The 19,639-nt window shown below is 42.1% G+C and overlaps 1 pseudogene; it reads right to left on the bottom strand.

Annotated features, from left to right (window-relative positions):
* The window catches only part of LOC119162245 (polyphosphoinositide phosphatase-like), a 61,505-nt pseudogene extending 49,156 nt beyond the window's left edge, over nucleotides 1–12,349 (bottom strand).
* Between the last annotated feature and the right edge of the window lie 7,290 nt (nucleotides 12,350–19,639).

The raw sequence follows: 19,639 nt of genomic DNA, 5'->3' as shown, positions 1-19,639 counted from the left end.
TCTGGGTTACTGCTAGTTCTTATAGTATCAAGGTCGTGGTTGTCTCGGCTACTGTACAAATCTCTGTAAAACTCCTCCGCTATTTTAACTATCCTATCCATATTGGTAGTTATTTTGCCTTCTTTTTTCCTTAGTGCATACATCCGACTTTTGCCTATCCCAAGTTTCCTTTTTTTTCACTGCTTTGACGCTTCCTCTATTTTTCAGAGCGTGTTCAATTCTCTCCATGTTATACCTTCTTACATCGCATACCTTACGTCTTTTAATCAACTTCGAAAGCTCTGCCAGTTCTATTTTGTCTGTTGTACTTGACACTTTCATGATTTGACCCTTCTTAATTAGGTTCTTCGTTTCCTGGGAAAGTTTGCCAGTGTCCTGTCTAACTGCCCTGCCTCCAACTTCCACTGCACACTCCGTAATGATACTCCTCAGATTATCGTTCATTGTATCTATGCTAAGGTTGGTTTCCTCACTAAGAGCCGAGAACCTGTTCTGAAGCGAGACTCTGAATACCTGTACTTTCCCTCTCAGTGCTAGCTCATTGATTGGCTTCTTGCGTATCAGTTTCTGTCGTTCCTTTCTCAAGTCTAGGCGAATTCGAGACCGTACCATTCTATGGTCACTGCATCGTACCTTGCCAACCACTTCCATATCCTGCACGATGCCTGGGTGTGCACTCATTGTAAAGTCTATTTCGTTCTTATTTTCACCATTAGGGCTTCTCCATGTCCACTTGCGGTTTCCTCGTTTTCGGTAGAAGGTATTCAAAATCCGTAAATTATTGCGTTCTGTGAATTCTACTAGTAGCTCTCCTCTGGCGTTTCTAGTACCCATGCCATAATCTCCTACTGCCTGGTCTCCAGCCTGCTTCTTCCCCACCTTTGCATTAAAGCCTCCCATCAGTATTGTATACTGTGTTTTTTTACCTTACTCATTGCCGATTCCACGTCTTCATAGAAGCTTTCAACTGAAGCGTCATCATAGCTGGATGTAGGCGCGTAAGCCTGTACCACATTCACCTTGTATCTCTTATTCAGTTTAATTACGATACCTACCACGCTTTCATTAATGCTATAGTATTCCTATATGTTGCCAGCTATGTTTCTGTGAATTAGGAACCCCCCTCCCAGTTCTCTTCTGTCAGCCAAGCGCTGATAGCAAAGGACGTGCCCATTCTGTAGCACCGTATAGGCCTCATCTGTCCTCCTAATCTCACTGAGCCCTATTATATCCCATTTAACACCCTCTAGCTCCTCGAATAGTACAGCTAGACTTCCCTCACTAGATAAGATTCTAACGTTAAACGTTGCCAAGTTCAGGTTCCAATGGCGGCCTGTCCGGATCCAGAGACTCTTAGCACCCACTGCTGCATTGCAGATCTGACCGCCGCCGTGGTCAGTTGCTTCGCAGCTGCTGCGACTGAGGGCCGTGAGTTATTTGATGTATGCATGTGGGAGGTAGAGGCCAGATACTGCACCAGGGTGGCCAATCCTTCTCTGGTGAGGGAGTGCGTTCCCGGCGGTGGTTACCAGTGAGGCCGCACCCCAGGCTTCTTAATACAGTTTCATCAACAAGCGGATTTTTTTTTTTAATCCGGTTGGGAACTGCGCGGCACGGGGATTTGAACCACGGACCTCTTGCATGCGAGGCGGATGCTCTAACCACTGCGCCATCGCCGCACCTGAGAAGAATCGGTGTTAACTTGTGCTATGTAATCGTGTCTTGAAGAGTGATGCTACCGCTGCACTAGCGTGGATCCTGCAGGTGTTGAGTGGATAGCGAGAGCCCAACACTCACTACAGCTGAGCTGAAATGACTCGGCATGCCAGATGCCTTACACAATGTTGAAGCATTACAGGTCACCACTTGGTAAATTTGTGGCACATAATTCAGGTAGGCCAATCAGTGGTATCCAGAAAAGCAAATTTGGCGATGAGCACTCTCAAACATCTTGGGTCAACAAGGAGCACGTTGGAAAACTGTCGGATGACACTTGCCACCAACTACAGGTTCCAAGACTACTGTTATAAGCAAATCACAGTTATTCCTAGACCAGCAGCAGTCACTCATACTTTGTATCATAGACTGCTGCACCTAATCTCCAAATGCATTTTCATTCTGTATGTTTAGGATAAAACATCTTTTTACAACTTCGCCATTGTCTTCCTAACTGACAGTCACACGACGAATATGAAGTTGTATGTCGTAATCACCTTGCGTGCAATGCAGACTACAGCCACTTGGAAATAATTGCCTTTGTAGATGTCCCCAAACTCTTCTCACTTTAAGTACACGGAACTTACTATCAGCACGTTGAAGTAAACGCTAATAGTGACTACATTCCATTCAGGTAGCCGAGTTGTTCAGGTGACTTTGCGAGGTAGCTTTGATGGACCTCTTACAAACAAGTGTTAGCAACTCTTATGCCGTAACAAGTGTTTGATGATCATCTTACTGAATTGAAAATGTTCCACTGCAATGTACCAGCATCATTAGTTGAGATACATTTTTGGCATCAGTGATTGCTTCAAAAGAGCCACCAAACTTTTTCGAAATAGGCACAAAAGCACAGTGGAGCACTATGTTACAGTAAAAGCTCCTTAATTCGAACTCAAAGAAGACAATAAAATTTTTCAAATTAGCGGGCAGTCACTATAATTAACAGACATCACGTCACACGGTGCGGCAAGAATCCATAAAGGCACCTTTGGACTCTTTCTCGCTAATTAGCATATACTGCTCATTTGTGGCAGGTCATGTCATAAATTTAAGTTCATGCTCTAACAGTGAACAGAATTTAGTTAGTCTGGGATATGTCACATACAAGCAGAGACGCATTCGTGTGAGCAGTGGGCCAAAGTAACAAAATATGCAAGGCTATTTGTGTTCCAAAACACATTCATTGTGTTTCACACAATTGAAACACATTCATTTGTGTTCCAAAACACATTCATTGTTAATGCAATCAAAATAACACTGAAATTTGTCTGAAGGAACACGGCTAAAGGCAAACATTGGCACACTGAGTCGTGCTACCCATACAGCAGTAGCAGCAAACTAGATTTACAACCATAAAAGCATAGATGGTAATCAATGACTACACTTGTTTTTCACAGATGGAAGTCTCGAGTAATTTAAGTGCTGATTCTAGGCCAATTTCTGCGAAGGTAGCCGAGAGCCAGGGCCTTCCAGTTTGAATTAGCCATTGTTTGTCGATACCGATACATTCAAATTATTGGAAGTTTTCCCCTATTCAAATACTCGAGCTGTAGGAGGACCAGGGCGTCAGTTTGAATTAATTGTAAGTTTGAATTAACAGAGTATGAATTAATGAGATTTTACGGTGCTATGTGCCAGGAGGAACTGCAGTGACATAGCTTGCTGAAAGACTAAAATGATGTGGGTGATGCAGCATCAGGTACAGTCCTCTGCCGAACTTTGTTTGCAGCTGCTGGCTGGGCACCTGTTTTGCAATATCCCTCAGGAAAAAAAAAACTATCTTCACCACTATTTGAATGATTGTTTCTTTCTTGCAATGTTTAAAACACCACTGGCATAAGCAGCGAGCAGGACCTAGAAATCATCCCAAGAACACAGAAAAAAAAAATCTAATAAATGGTTTGAGATACTTATGTGTGTGGGAGAATGGAACACAAAGGATTCCAGCTCTGAAATTTTGCTTTCAGGGGACCTCTAAGAGGCACAATCAATCTATGCGCAGGCCTTGTTGAGAAAACAGATGCATTTTCTCACTTAACTATTCTGCTTAACACTAAATTGGCCGGCTATGAACATCTGCAGTCACGCCACTATGGAGCATCTATTGTTTTCCAGTGAAACCCTATTACACTACTATGTATAAACATTGTAACTGAACAACCACATGTACAAACGTTGTTAAAGATTCACTAAAACCTGTGGATAACAAGCTGTTGCCCACTTTCAGCATGTACCATATGTACCAAAGGGTGCTGCTATTGTGAAATATGATGCAAAACATAGTTTTAATTCATGGCCTTGGGAGAGAGTTTTGCAATGATTATTCTGATTATGGACAGAAATTTTTTAGCAATTTCTATTTGTTCTTTGAAGCTTCGCTCGCTTGGTTCAGTGAATATGCTTGGTCAATATAAATTTTAGAAGCTTGGCGTGCAGTCTGAATATTTTTAAATATAAAAACCAAAGCAAATTTCCACATTATAATTTTTATTGACATTTTAGGAATAGCATGGACAGGCGACTAAAGTATGTGCCACTTCTGGATGGAGATTACATGTTCAAGAATGATTGCAAAATGTACAAGGACGATATTGGCATTCTCCTTGCACTATCAGCTGTTGAAACATCTGCGAGCTGCAAAGATGAACGCACTGTAATGTAAACAGGGCCTTGTGCATGCCCTGGTACAGGTCTGTTCAGCTGTGCTATAGAGGACAAAAAACAATTTTATTTAGTTGTTACGCACCAACAACAGAAATGAAGGCCAAAGACGAGGAGCCCCACCAGTGTAAGAAGGTTCCTAGGTGCCTGTATATCGGCATTCAGTCCTTTTTACTTGATCGTAATTGCTTATTCTTTTGCTCTATTTTTGTGCGCATTTACCTCCCAGGCAATCGTAACATAAATGAGTGTAATACTTTGGTATTTTAGCACTACCAAAAAAGAACGATTTAGGTGGGTAACTAGTGAGGTCAACACTCGTAGCGTGTCCATGGGTCTGTGCACGCAAAACGAAAAATGGCCTAGTTGGTACCTTGCATGTGTACTAGTATTAGTTGCCCCTTTCAAGGTTTCACTGTGACAGTCTGGTGTGTGTTCCCCGGAGGCTTCGCGATTTTCGTTACAGTGGAGCAGAGCTCTTTCAGCAGAATGTTCTCCCGTGAGGTGTTCGCAAAAACTCTATAGGTATGCACCCGAAAAAGCAAATATGTGCTAAGCAGCTACCAGCATAGCATAGCTTTGCATAGTGTATAGTATAGCAAAGGGTGGGAAAGGGAAATGAGGGTGAGGAATGATCTTAGGAGGAGTAGGGAGCATAAAGTATAGCACAGTCTATCATAGTATAAGGGGCCAGAAGTTACGAACTTGCCCCCTAATAGATTCGTCTCGCTTGCGTACTAGGTAGGACAGAGTCCGCACACACTTCATAAATTTGACTATCAGTGCTTTATAAAAAGTCAGTTTTGGCAAAAGAATGAAGCAGTAAATGGGATAGCAACATAATCAAATGTTTTACGAAGCAAGGCTAGCATATTTAGGAGCAACATTAATTGCAGTAAATATGCATTTGTTAAGTAACCAAGTTTCCTGCGGCGTGGTCACAGTAGATGACCACAACAAGGCTCGTGCGTAGTGACTGCAATGAAGAGAGGCGCCCGCTGTGGGCAGCGCATGCTTGTACTAAATGCTATACATCGTGTGTCACCACTGGTGGCAGTTTATTATGTGTAGAGCGCATGTATATGTGGACGGCCATTCCAGGTACTCTTTTGGCATCGTTTTTTCATGTTGATAGTGCAGCCCGTAGAAGCTCTTGCCTGCTGTGCGGGCAAGAGCCAGGTGCTGATCGTTGCCGCGATAGCGCGGCAACCATATGAGTCCCTAAGCGGGTACAAGAAATTGGCATTTCCTTGTACCCGCTTTTGGCAAGATTTTCATTTTTTTTTCTCATTTGTTTATTGACATTCTTTATTATTATATTACTCAAATAGTATTGCATTCTACATAAATCTGTCTTTTTAGTAAACGATATCTCACAGATTTTTTTTTTTTTTTATTCCGGCAGATTCGCGGTTTGGGGCTTAGACAAACATAATATGCTGTGCCTTCTTTTTTAACTTGATTTTTATCGCTCCCTCTCCGCTCAAATGAATGTGCCAGTATTATCTATAGCATCGAAACCTGCATCGACTAAAACATACCACACAGACTTTGCGGCTGCTTTGAGTAGTAGCAGCATACGAGGTAAAAACGTGGCTGGCATGTTGTTTCATGCAAAGACAAAATAAATATGACAACAATGTTTATTGAACTAGTTTGCTAAAGGACAATAGTAGAGGAGGACCTACATGAGCTAAATCTCAGTGAAAAACATTGAAGAAATTAGTCGCAGAGCACTTTAGAAGTAAGTTGTATAGGCTGAAATGGAAAACTCCACCATATTTGATCATTATCAACATTTCTTGCATGAACTTTACAAAAGGGCCTGTGTTGATTGATATGTGGGGTTTAGCATCTCAAAACCACCATATGATTATGAGAAATGTCGTAGTGGAGGGCTCCAGAAATTCCGACACCTGGAGTTTTTTACTGTGCACCTAAATCTGAGCACATGGGCCGACAGCATTTTCACCCCCATCGAAAGCGCAGCCGCCGCAGCCGGGATTCGATCCTGCCACCTAACAGTTAGCAGCCACAGCAGTTAGCAGTCACCTAAGCCAGTTTACGACCGTAGCGGGGCAGCCCGCTCCACCCTCCAGGCATTGTCTTCTCCCCTATCAATTCTGAGCCACACCTTTAAGAAGGTCACACAATTTTATCAACTCTGGCTGTCACATATACCCAAAACCCAATAGGGCCCTCTGGAAGGCAGAGGCACGAATCGTCCTTTGTTGTAATAAGAAAACTTCTGTGCCTAGGAATAGTATACACTTTGACCCCATTTGCATGGGGAAGTGCCAGCACTTTGAGAAAATTTTGACATTTTCCTCATGGTATGATTGTGCCAAAGCTTCAAACCTAACCCCTTTTACCCTACCCATCTCAAAAAGACTGGGACGCAGGCTTGCTTGGCTGCTCCGACCCGACTGCCTAGTTGGCCTAGGCCATCCATCGCTGACGTCATTGGAAAGAGGGAGCCCACCTAGTGCTTGTATGGGGCAGTTCCTTGAAGGGCCCCCAAATCTCCTCCAATATTTTTTCAAACACTCAAATAAACACGCGCATCGTATGCAGAATGTCATCACGATCAACGATGGCACACGTGATGACACTATGAGCCGTCGGTGTGCCACAAATTCAAAAAAAACAATACGTGCCTTTCCAGCCTCCTTGTGACGCACAGCTCATTCTGATGCACATCGCATTCATGCCCTCGCTGTTCGTTGTGTTTCCTGCGTGTGCCACCTCCCCGCTGCAAACATTTTTCTAGGTACGCAGAGACCGCACGTACACCAGCATGCCACGCGAGAGTGGAGGGGGGGGATGAATCTTTTCGAAAAGACAGAAATGTAAGAAAATGGGGTGTAGAGTGCATGATAACTACCTATAATGTGATTACACCTCAACCGATACATTCGCGAGGGAATCGAAGGGACAGTGAGAGTGAAGAGAAGTAAGGAGAGAGGGAAAAAAATTGAGGGACCCTTAAGCTTCGCCTTTAAGAGTTCAACGCGATAGTGAAATCCGGACAGGTGTGCCCTTCAACCGCTAAGTTCATAATTATTAATATGTTTTGTTACACACACACACGCACGCAAGTGTGACGTATCTATAGTAATGGTACAGGTTTTTGATCTATTTAACAGCACTTTCATAACAACTTCATCAAAATATTGTACAGTGATATAGTCACATGGTGCTGTATTATGAACTGCACGTAGGCGTGACACTTGTTTTCGTAAATGGTCACATTCTGTCATCCGTCTTGCGTTACTTATCTGGCAATTGTTCAACTTGTCCTTCTAGAGACCTGTTCCAGCCAACAAGCATTGCCTTATGGTCGGCGAAATGGCAACTGCAGTACTTCACTTCTTCAACCGCATCGTGAAAATGAAAAGCTAAATCTATGCAAGTGTTGTGGTTTGTTGAAATGGCATTTCCTTGAAGGGGCATAAAGTCTCACAATGCCTCACAGATGGCAACACATGATCTAGCGTTTGCTGTTTGCTTGATCACCTCCTCTCGAAAGGCATGATATGTTTTCCGCTAGAGGGGCGTAGTTGTCCATTTTTAGAGCTGTTTGAAAGTTCCTATGTGTTTTTAGCTGCGATGGCTGCACTATCTCGGCCTTTTTCGACATAGTTTGATGGCCTCCCAAATGTGCCTACAAATCGCCGAATAGGCTCGTTTTCGTCGTGACACCTGTCGAACAAAATGCGTTAAGGAGACTCCTTCTACTATATGGCGTTTAGGTAGTGTTTTTTCCGAAGCAGCTGCAAGAAACATCGTGGTTTTGTGGTAGGACACCTGCTTGTCACACGAACGGGTTCAATCCTCAATGGGACCAAAAATTTTATTCTTTATTTCATTTGCTCCTTTCTCAATTTTTCGCTCACAACCAACGGTGCCACCGTCGGTGTAATTTGTGACACGAGCTCTTTAACGCCGTCGCGTTAATACGAGGTAAAAAATAGTGTGTGTGTGTGTGTGTGAAGGGAGGGGGGGTTAAATCAAGGAGGCCTATAAAAACAACGTGATGGGCGGAAAAGCTCCTAGAGCGGTGCTCAGCGATAGGGCAAAGTGGCTTTGAGAGAGGATACCAGCGAAGGGAAGAGTGAAAGCAGTGTTTTGATAATCTAAATACCTGTTGACACAATCGTGAGATGGTGCCTTCATGAGACAGTGTTTTCGCACATTTTGGAACACCCTTCTGAGTCAGCGGGACATACATGTCTCACCTTTTTCTGTGATCTGGCCTAAATTTGACAAAATTTAAGATCAGTGCCATTCTGAAAGGCAGAGGGAACCACTCTCGGGCAGAATAGATGGCAATGATTTTGTTGTAGTTTATGTCAATATACCACAGCCGGTTTTTATATCAGTGTCAGAACTATAGGAGAATCTATGTAAAGTTAAATTAACAAGATGTAAGATAGGCTTGGTTGGTGATAAATCCCGAAAATGTATGGCACACAAAAATAATAGGAAATGCGACGGGACAATCCGCTATCTTTCTTAGTTCACGTCTTTGTCATGTGCCACACACTTTTCACAATGAAAGTCAAAAGCTTGTTTTTTTATTTGAAAGTGGCAAATTGCTTTTGGTTGTTCATCACTTCTAGGAACAAATTATTCCCTAATCGCTTTATTTCTGTTGTCTTGAATTTCCAATGTACTGTCTTTGGGAGTGAGAGTGATGCCTCAATATTTGTAAGATGGCACCCGCCCTTTTGGGTATTCATCCCCTCCCCCTTTCTTTTTTTTGCAGGCTCTCTTTAAAAGTATGACGAGGAAGCAATATGCTCAGTCAGCATTCACAATGCATATGTTACATGAGGCCTCCAAGGGATCTGGCCAAAGGAAGACCTGCGGAGTCTGGGCTCTCAATTGGCGCTGTAAGCTCTAGAGCAAAGTCGACATTTTTCTGAAGATCCAAGTGTAAGAAACTGAAGCAGCAGATGGCTCCAAGAAATGATCTATGCGAGTCAGGTTTAGAGGAGCTATAAATAACAGAAGAAACAATAAAATAAAAGGTGTATCTGCAGTGTTTATGTACTTTTATTTTACTATGACAGTATATATCTAAATGAACCTTCTGGAACTTGATAAATCGGTGGCTATGCAGAAAGCTGTGGAAATACAAGAAGCAGCATTTTCTTTGTATGCCCTTCTAAACACGTGCAAGCATGCAATTTTAATTCAACTGCATCACCAATGTGCATGAGCTAAACATAAATTATCATACTCTCAATACCAGTGTACAAAGGAGAGTGGTTAATACATTTACATTATAAAATGCTACGCTAGACAGCTTGAAAATATTCATGGTCTGGGTTGTTGGCAACTAAGCTGAGCTAGTGGTTTTATGCAGATGCTCTCTTTGGCAGGAATGAATTGAAGAAAAGGTTTGTGTGACAACTTGGCACTTTGACTTTGCTATCTATTCCCATTAAGGTGTACCAAGCAGTGCGACACCCCAACTCACACATTTTTCTACGTTTACACTCCTTAAAACTACATGGTCATCAACCTCCATGCTTCTTTGACACAGTTACTAGCAACTACGCTGGCATTTGACGCTATTGTATACGTTGTAGAATTTTAAAAATTTGGCAGAATGGGTGCAGTATTGGCATTTTGCTTTCACTACAATGCATATTGTGAAGGAAAGGTACACACCAGTGGGAGAGATGAGAAAGCACCATTCCTTTTCAAGCATTCAACAGAAGTTAAATACAATCTGTGCAGTATTAAGGAAAGTATTTTAAGGGCTTACTTTTTTTGTTGTTAGACATAATAATAATGATAACAGACAGTAATGGCAAGGAAAGTGTAAAAGATATCTGTAGTAATTATATGTCACAGTAAGTTGTCTTTTTGCCCACTTTACATTTATATGATAATTGCTACAAATAACACCCTTGGATGTTGTTTGGCATTAGCATCTGTTAGTTCTAATTCATGCAGTATTGTATTCATGATTGTTTTACCCACTATGGCAACATCAAATCGCTTTTTAAGACAGCAAAAAAAAATTCTTGCAACGATACTGAAGAAGGTCGAATACTGCAGTAAAGTAAGTGCCCACAATATTTCCCAACTGGTTTCCATATCGTGTCATTGTGAATAAACGAGCATGTCGCCGTATTTGCCGCCTGTTGAGCTGTGCATTCGTACGCGCAAATTTATGAACCTGCAAAATAAAGAAAATAGACTGTGTTTCAACCACCGCGTTCACGTGTGCTCGAGATGGTCGGCTACATTTGCTGTCCACACACAGTTGTGCTAATAGTGGCAAAAACAGTAGTTGGTTTGCTTATAAGTGCACCGAGAATACACCGATGGCTGACGCCAGCACAGTATCGACAGCAGCCGGTGGGAGGCCGGCTCGCTTTTGCCGCTGTGGCGAAATCCTCAATGGCTTCGAGCGGTGCAGAAAACATGTAAACAATGCATTTCATGCAACTTCATTTTAAAACAGCAAAACGACAACCTACACAGAAGACTGGACAACACGAGCGCTGTGTTCTCTGTGTTTAGTCTTTGCGCAGTTTCAAAAAGAACCCAAACCAACTAGCCCAATTTTCGCTTTTGCTGCAGTTTATGCAACCACGGGCCGCTCCAATGAGGGCATATTAAGCGAGTTTTTTTTTTTTCTGTGCACAGAAAAAGGGAGGGGGGAGCTAAGGCAATGTTTGACCCTGCGCGCGAACGACTGCGATATGGTTTTAAAAATTTTGTCAGAAAGTTACACTAGTGGCAGGTATCGATCGAGACGTGAGGACATGTGTCGAAGAGGTACGTAGTTTGTTTCTCTGAGGTTCGTGTTTACGCAGCTCAAGTTCTTTCACATAAAGACCCAGACCTTGGTCAATAATGCAATGTGCAAGCGGCCAAGCATCATTCATAAAATGCAACGACTGCGGTAGCCGCGAAAGCAACAGATATTCGCTTTAACACGCTGACCGCGGCGCAAGTTCGTGCAGGATGCAATGGCGTTTTGCTTACCTTCTGACGACCAGTAGGCGAAGTGTCGCACATCAAATATTGACGCTCGATGTTCCGGATGGTGCAAAATATGATAGCCACGTATGTATACATATACATTTCACAATAAAATGTAGAATAGTGCTGAAGCTTCGACGTTCAACGCACGCCTCGCAGCCAAAAAAGTAAACAGGAAGTCACCATGACACCTAATGCAGGATGCAGGTGGCGCTTCGCGCAATCAAGAATCGAAACCGAAATCGTGATTTTATAAGCATCTTTGATTGACCTGTCATTGGCGGGCGCCAACCGTATATGCACAAAACAAACTTTTTCTATATGGAAAGAATTTATTACTGTAAAACATTTGGCTAAGCTCAAGGCGTTCAAGTAAGAGATCTTAGTCTCAAAATTTTTCACCCTAGCTGAGGCTTTGTAACATTTTGATCTGTAGAAACCGGCCACAAATAAATAAATAAATGTAAGATTGTTGGAATATGTGACCTCATGCTGACTATTGAGCAGTGGGTATTCGGCGCGAAGTTCAAAAGTTTGCTCTTGAACCTTTTTATCCATTCTATTAATCAACTTGTGATTGCAAATACAGATAAAAGGCTCCATTAGGATAATTTTCCCACTCTTGAAAGATTGTGACAATTAAAACATTACAAGCTACCACGCTCAGCAAATAGCTCTAGCTTTTTATGCCGTATCACACAGACTGCATTTCAAAGCTTTATTGAGAAAAATGCAACATAGTAAAAAGAATGAGCCACTGTCCCCATGGTAAGGCCCTTGTCGACCTCTTCCTTTATTCGAACACACTGAATAGATCTTAACGTTGATTGTGCTACTCCTAGTCTTTTACACAGTTGTCAGAAAAATTCTACAGTTGAGCGAGCATTAACTTTGTATGTTAATAAGGTTTGAAGTTAAGATCACGATAGTATCTCGTGATGCACTAAAAAAAAAAGTGAGAGACGCAGACTATTTCAAACAAAATGTTCATGATATTTCATCTCCTAAACAAAATGAACCAGTTCTGGTTATGTATTTATTGTCAATAAGGCTTCTATTCTGGATGCAAAAACACTATAAACACTTTGTTTCAACTGGTCAGCGCATCTTTTTCGTTCTGTAGTTCAAATAAATTTTAAGCTAATAATTGCACCAGGTGAAAGTTGAAGTAATTCATTAGAGACACTCACAAGTTTAGTAATAAAGACTGCTTTATTTTTGCACAATAAACACAGTTTACACAATTAGACTAAACCGTTTAGAACACCCAGTCTCAAAGGATTCTTACACAATAGAATGGAGTGCACGTATATGCTGGGTGTCTGTGCTTGTGCAATTTGGAGAACTTGCAGCATGGGCACCTGCACAAATAAAGGCTATCTTTTCACACACTAAAATGTAGGTAAAAACCTTATTGCGTTCATTCTCATAAATATGAATCACAAGAACTGTTCATTAGTTTAATGTAGGGTTGAAAGGTAGCAAGGTCTGTGCAGGTTTCAGTAGCCCAAATACAAGAGACTTTCAAGGCGCTACTGAAGGTTTCTTAAGAATATAAAGCACCGTCCCAAGTAAACATCTTCTTGCAATAACCACGCTTCCAAACCAACATGGTTTGGAAGCGTGGTTATTTACAAATTAAAAAATACAAAATTAGTAGTTGGCTCACACACAGCACTTTATTAAAGCTTTTGCTGCATAGAAACGGTAGATACTGGTTGAGCTAGAAGATGTGTGATTTCACCTCGTGAGCTACTTTCATGACAGAGTTTGATATGGAAGAGTAAAAAATAACAGAACTGGTTGAGGTGAAGTCAAATCACCCAGAGGAAAGTTTCAAGTGGACCAGGTGAAGAGATGAAGCTAATAGCAGGAGACAAACAAGGTTAAACACTGGGTGGGAGCCATCACAGGAGCAAGTCTGTGCTCTCAAAGTAACCTGACAAACGTTTACATATACACAACAGCTGCTCAGGTCCATATCGGAAATTATATGCCAAAAAATTGAAGATTTTTCTGGGAACAAAAACAAATGTAGGAAGTTAAAGGGCCATGCAAAACTACTGTGTAATTTCAACTGTTTTCAAAGGCTCCAGGCATTTGTACACACCCTGAGGTAACCACAAGCAGGTTTCTGTCATTGATTTATGATATGGTTAAAACACAGCCACATAAGTGTATTTTGTATCAAACTACATAATGGTGTTCATGCAATCTGCAAGGAGACTTAATGTGGTAAAGGTTAATAGTGCTCTTATGCTGCCTATAAGTCAATAGGAGGGCTAGCGCACCGTACGAGCCAAAGTTAAACCAAAGGTCTAGGCAGAATAAAGAATATGAAGTTTTTTGTAACGTTTTTCCAGGTATAAATGAGTAAAAAGCTGTGATTTCCTTCCTAGTTTACAGAGATCGGTTTTTATTCAGTCTAATGATATAGCCCTATAGCATTAGTTGATGAGGCTAGACACTATACATACATGCATACATGGAGCAATGAACTCAGCGGTCGGTAGGGTTCTTACATCCCAGATGGCACTACGAAAAAGGGTGGATGACGTGGGTCATGCACGAATTTTCTGAGCAGCAACACTGGCCACCTCAGCAGATTTCCTAGTCTCTACACTTAAAAAAAAAATCGCAACCCAACATTTGTGAAAGACCTGCTTGCCCATCATTGTTTTACCCTACAAGTGTACGCCTCTCTTCACAAACACATAACAGAAGAGGAAGTCATAAACAGGAGTAAAATTCAAACTGGAGTTTATCCCATTAAATAAAAATTATGTGCCATGTTCTCTACGTGCTATCTGAATTGATTGATTGATATGTGGGGTTTAACGTCACAAAACCACTATATGATTATGAGAGACGCCGTAGTGGAGGGCTCCGGAAATTTAGACCACCTGGGGTTCTTTAACGTGCACCCAAATCTGAGCACACGGGCCTACAACATTTCCGCCTCCATCGGAAATGCAGCCGCCGCAGCCGGGATTCGAACCCGCGCCCTGCGGGTCAGCAGCCAAGTACCTTAGCCACTAGACCACCGCGGCGGGGCTATCTGAATTCCTGCTCCTACTGCAGAGGAAGTCTTACACTCTATTACATTAGCTGGGGCTGCTCAAAGCATCCTTCACACTTGACACACACAGAAATGATCCTGACACACACGTTGGAGTAGAGGGAGGCGCAAGTGTTGAACGGGCGGCTAAGGCCGGTGGGGCCCTTGACTAAGTCTCCCCCTCGCCATAAGTCACTCATACTGCAATCAAGCTTATCTGTTCTGTACAGTTTTCTCGCACATAATTGGTCAATCCACTTCTCGTCAGGTGGTCTACTCATATTTAGACATGATACTTCTATCTAGTTCCAGGTTGAAGCTTGTGACCATGTGTTGGACCATGAGAAGTTAGGCCCTAAGACCGTACACCAACTTGGAAGCATATACTGGCTTGATAGAATATTTGAAACAAGAAAAAATGAAAAATTGTAAGAATTGACGTATTGTTGGTCACAGTTCCCTTTACACCACATGGCAGAATGCTGATTTTGCAGTAAATGAGTAGAGAGACCGGTGCATTGTTGAAATTTGCAATACTTTTTTATTGCCTCATCCATATTTTTTTTTATTGCCTCATCCATGAATCTTGTTTGCACTACAGAAAAAAATTGCAGCATGGAGGGCCAAGGTCATGCCTATAATCTTCCGATAGGGTGCTGTGGTGTATTAAAAAATAAAAAAGGAGGGGGGAAAATCATTCAATTAAACTACAAGATGCAAAAACAAAACTCAGGAGAAAGCTCTATTAAGGCATCTTTATTGTAAGATAAAGTAGGCATAATAGAAACACATACAGCTTTCTTAAGCTATGAAAAGTTGTCCAGAGTAGTTTCTACTCACTCCTTCCTCTCACCTTGCATAACAACAATCTCGCCACACAGGGGCACACAGACTATATCACGTATGTTCTTTCATGGTATTGCTGTGAATGTCCTTTAGTCATCAACTACACCACTCATGTGAAGAAGTGATAATGAGCACACCCTTTTTACAAACAAACAAAAAAATCTGACTAGTAAATGCAGACCAATAATTTAAAAGTAAAAGGTGCTGATAAAACTTTTCCTTGTTACGTTCAGCTAACATGACCTTGGAAGCTCTTTGCAGATGCCGATCAGAGAAGGGCGTATGAGAGTTAAAGGTGTTAGTTTTACCAAGCATGCACTCGAAAGAGATGATTATGTACCTTCATAACATAAATGGGGAGACTCAAAGACTTTGGCGATGGTTTTGGTCTTTGAATGTACTCGTGAAAAAGAGTTTTGATGCACTACAGTGTAGAAAGACACAATGGACCGAACATAATTGGCGACAATAAGTGCTGAATTTTCTACAATGTTTATAGAGAAATAGCACGTATATTGATACCGTTCCGAGAAGACTGAGGACCTAGTTTACCCCACACAGGTAAGAGTCACAATGCAATGCGCACATCATCGGTGAAGTAACTTCGTCAGCCGTTGTAGCCTGTGCTCCTTCTCTTGAACCGAAGTTTGCTGCGGCACTCAGGGAGTCAAGGCCAGTACAGCTTTCTTTTCTATGTAAGGTTTTGCATGAAGCCTCTGCCAATGATAGTGCACATTGTCTTTCAGAAGGTGTAAACATTCTTAACAAATGCAAGATCTTTAAACCCGACCCAACCATTCGATGAGCGGCTTCTCTTCTACGGGACCACTCTATTTATGTTCTCCTGGCCGACAAGGAAGGTGGTTTACGGTTTTACTGAGCAAAAATATTTGACTCAAAGTCAAGAGAAGCGATTTCTACAGTCAATTCTCACTCCAATGTTTCATTGAGTAAACAGAAGTCTAATGCAAAAAGCCTGTGTGACAAGCTTAACATTAAAATTTGGTTAAGGTAATCGATAACAGTAAAAACAATTGTTAAATTTCTTTCTTAGTGCAAAAATGTGCAAGGTAAACGTTCCTTTTTGGACTATTGTAGATGAATCAGAATCAGCGTAACCTCAAGCTTTTATCGATGACCTTTTTATCGTGACTAAATCTAACCAGGTTTTGGACGTCTTTAACACTTTCACTGACAAGTGATATCAGGCTTTATCGATTGGCATCAAAGATCTTTTTTATACCCTGCCTCATAACCTAATCCTTGAGTGTGTTGAGCATTCTACTGAGAAACACGGTTTCATTGCTTTCAAAAACCCTGCAGGGATTTCTGCTAGCGGTTTCTTAGAAATTCCAAGCTTTTATTAGCAATCTATGTATGAAATGCTTGAAGGAATCCCACACCTACAGAAGCAAGGCATATGCACTAGTTCCTGCATTGCTCGGTTCTTAGAGACCCACTTCTTGCTCAATTCAATTATGAACTCAATGGCTCGATCACCGATAAAAATGTTCTTAGCATATTCCAAAATGTATCTCATGGTTACCTAATTGTATTAAGTGGTGACCTGCGTGACTTAGAACTATAAAGCAAAGTGCTACTTGATGTGTTTTCTAATGTGATGAGCCCATTTAGCCTAACCAATGAACTCCCAGTAAATGGCCAAATTAGATGTTTAGATATCCAGTTTCGTTTTGTAGGTGTTAGCATCTGCTGGTGCTATGAACCATGCACTAACATACCACTACTGCCTTTGAAGTCCGCCTTATTAAACGAGCTATTGCCACATCGTGCCTCAGACACTCTGGGCAAACCTTGATGCTGTGGGTTCAGCGTCAAGCTGAAAGGCTGACTGGTCCTGGCCATCTCAAGCTACTCCTCATTTCAGTTGCAGACAGCCTACTTAAGAAGGTACGCCACCACCCGCAAAGTTGAGAAGCCATTGCACCACACAGGCAGAAGGTACAGATGTTAGCAAAACAAGTTGTCCAAACAAGCTTGCATGTGTTGGGCTGTAGCAAGAATAGAGGAAAGATTTATATAGCTGAAGCGTTCTTCAGAGCGAAGGGCTCTTAGAGCTTCATCGACTACCCGCTTAATGGGGCCTAGTCCAAGGCAACCACTAGGCTCTTCAAGGCCTTCTCAGAAAGTTGCGATTCTAACGACCGATGTGGTATTGTGTTGGTCTATATTGAGTTCACTTCACTGGAACATGAAGTACACTCGTACATAATATGTGTAAGTGTTGGCATCACTACCCTCCAGGGGCACTTTTCTCGGTACACAGTGGAGCGTAGCAGTGAGTGTGTCAGTAAATTTGGGTCAGTGCGTGATCCCAATCTCTGGGCTTCGAGGATGTCAGCTCGACTGAATAGTAGCTTACAGATTCATCCCATGGCGCTTCTGTCGCCCAGTATGTATTCGCATGGGGGGCAGCCTCCATGTCGCTTTCTTGGTACAGCAGAGTGTAGAGAGCACCAAAAAATGGCGTGTTCTTCCGTAATATGATAGTTTGGGATTTTGGTGGCAAGTCAATGACAAATGCCTCCACATAATTTAAGAAAAATTTAAGTCGTTCCATCAACGTAAACGAAAATACGCACTGTTTTTAACTTGGAATGCTCACTTCTATGCCTGCAAGAAAAGCAAACAATGCAATGCATTAACAAGTTCGGTTTCACTGCTATGCACGTGCGCTGCGGAGAAGCACGAGGTAAAGTTAATTAAAAAATGACCTAACTGGCATTCACACGTTCGGCTTCACAGCCGTGCACGCGCACTGCGGAGAAGCACACAGTAAATACGAATACAAATTTACTAAACTGAAATTCACAATTTCGGCCTCACTGCCTTTGTACGTGCGCTACAGAGAACAAAGATGTTCGTTCTTTTAACGCGCCTGAAGCAATAATTTTAGTTTTCTATGGAACTAAGCGCAGTACAGTTCCACAAAAGCGTGCGTATGTATATTTCAACCTAATCATTTGGGGCCATTACAATTACACCAGCGTTATTCTCCAATGCTAAATGGCCGACGCGAAACACAGTTTAATTTCGCCATTATCGCATATCAGCGTGATTAGAGGACTCGGAGCAAGTTATACAATTTTTCCGGATGCTATAACAGGTGCCAAAAAAGTCAGCAATTTCATACTTATCTACATTGGAAGCCTCTGGGAAAGTGTTCTCGAATCTCGGCAGCATAGCTCTTTATTATGTCGCGCTGTCTGATATGAAAGGTATTTCTGGCCACTACATATTGGATAGTGATCAACCGCGCAGAGGACAACTAAACAATTGACTGCTTACCTTTTGTGGCAAGGCAGCGCACAGCAGCTCGCTACGTCTATCGATCGAGCAAGTAGTACAGTCACCCTGGTGTTGACGAAATGGCTACGAGGCAGTGATTTGCGTGCTACGTTGTCTACTAGAGAGCAGTACGATTCGCGGAGACAAAGCACGGAGTAAGAAAAACTTCGCTCGATCAAGGCCAGAAAACGGCAGGGCGCGGGATTGAGACAGCAACACTTAGATGATGATGATGATGATGATGATGATGATGATGATGATGATGATGATGATGATGATGATGATGATGATGATGATGATGATGATGATGATGATGATGATGATGATGATGATGATGATGATTAAAGGCCTCCCCTTTGAATCGGGGTGACGGCATGCGCCATCTAGCCTACCTTAATAGTTCGAGTTTAAATTCTGTCCCTCAACTCGGATGTCTTTTTAATTTTGCCCAGCCGCTACTCTTGGCTGGGATGTTATTTTATCGACTTCTCTGCTTTTCCTCCACCAATACTCCAGCCGCTGCTTAGTAATACCTACTGCTGACCAGTTAATGCTTCCATCAACCGCGAAGCCCAGCGCCTCAGGAAGTGTGACCTTCCCCCCATTTCTATCCGGCTGAATCTTTTGACATTCCATGACTATGTGGTCAATTGTTTCTTTATTTATGCCACATCCAACACATGTCTCATCCTGTGACGAATATTTGCTCCTGTAAGTTAGAGGTAACTTTCTAGGTAGCGCATCTGCCGCGCGCGCCACCTAGAAAGTTCCTGTAGCAGACGACGCCCAGCTTTAAGCACGGCATTCAGCTGTTAGAAAAATATCTGCACATGCCAGGAAATAAAAGCTACTGATGCCTGACTGTGATGAAGGCTGAAATAAGAGCCCAAAATGTTAAAGCTGTGCCTTTATTTTAAATAAACATTGAAAAAGAGAGCGGAAAAAATGTTTGATCGCCTATATTCGGCATGTTTACATCTCGTTTATTCGCGTTCGTATTACATTGCGTTTTCCAACGTAAATTAGCTGCATATAATTAAA

The sequence above is a fragment of the Rhipicephalus microplus genome, chromosome X, assembly GCF_043290135.1.
Source record: "Rhipicephalus microplus isolate Deutch F79 chromosome X, USDA_Rmic, whole genome shotgun sequence".
Classification (NCBI taxonomy): domain Eukaryota; kingdom Metazoa; phylum Arthropoda; class Arachnida; order Ixodida; family Ixodidae; genus Rhipicephalus; species Rhipicephalus microplus.
The sequence above is the reverse complement of the archived record's forward strand: the minus strand, read 5'-3'. Positions and strand labels throughout refer to the sequence as shown.